We start from the raw sequence: 1,063 nt of genomic DNA on the forward strand, positions 1-1,063 counted from the left end.
TACTTGTGCATTCATTCATTGCCAACAAATAAGTCATATATATTGTATTCCTAAGGATTTCATGAAAACAAGAAAGATTCTGTTTTAACAGCGGCAGCAAATAGGATGGCTATAGATGGCATTTCCTTAACTTGGTTGCATTGTATGATGCCCATGATGAACTAGGAGTGGGGGGAAAGCCATCAGAGTTATTATTGTACAAAAGAAAAGAATATCAAAATCCATCTCATCGAGTCAATCAGGTATTGACAGTGAGGGGGCATCTTGTGTCCAGTCGGCTAGGAAAAAGTCATATATGTTCATGGTATATGTGTCAACATATATATACATGCTACATATGTGCGGACACCTTCATACATTCCATTTTTAGTTGCACACATAAGATTGTTCAAGTGTACACAGAAATGTGAAGTGTAAATGTACAAGAGCTGCACAGGACTTCAGTGGCAAATCTCCAAGTTTGTTGCCGCATCATGTATGAAAAAACAAGCTGTAAAAGAACAAATAAAAATTTCACCACAACACATGCATTCATGTAGTTGTGCCCACCCTACACACACTTCAAATGCTATGGCACATAAAGTTCTCCAGATCAGTGAAATTATAATTAGGGAGTCAGCGTTCCAGATCAGGGCATGGGACATCCAGTCAGGCTCAAACCCTGGCATTTCTTACTTTAGAAAATAAATAACCACTGGGTCACTGGCAGTGCTGCATGCACATTGATTAGGAATTAGGTAATTTTATGATTTTATGCCCTGCCCAGTTCATGCCTGTAATCTTTGATACAAGAATGGAAATGTAAAATCAGTCCTATATTACTGCAACCCCCCTGGTACCTAGCACAATAGGACCCTCATTATATGGAGCTTGCAAACTAGACTTACTTACTCTGCAAGCAGTGATACACTGAACAAACACATATATTTATGGAAAGGGCAGAGTCTGCATGAATTTGCGGGTGATAGGATTACAGAAGCTTCTGTGGGGAGCAAATGAGTCAGTATGATACTGCCTTAGATCTGCAGTTTGTTGACAAAAGTTTCCTTGTTTTAGAAGAGCC

This window comes from Hemicordylus capensis, chromosome 3 (assembly GCF_027244095.1).
Source record: "Hemicordylus capensis ecotype Gifberg chromosome 3, rHemCap1.1.pri, whole genome shotgun sequence".
Lineage (NCBI taxonomy): Eukaryota > Metazoa > Chordata > Lepidosauria > Squamata > Cordylidae > Hemicordylus > Hemicordylus capensis.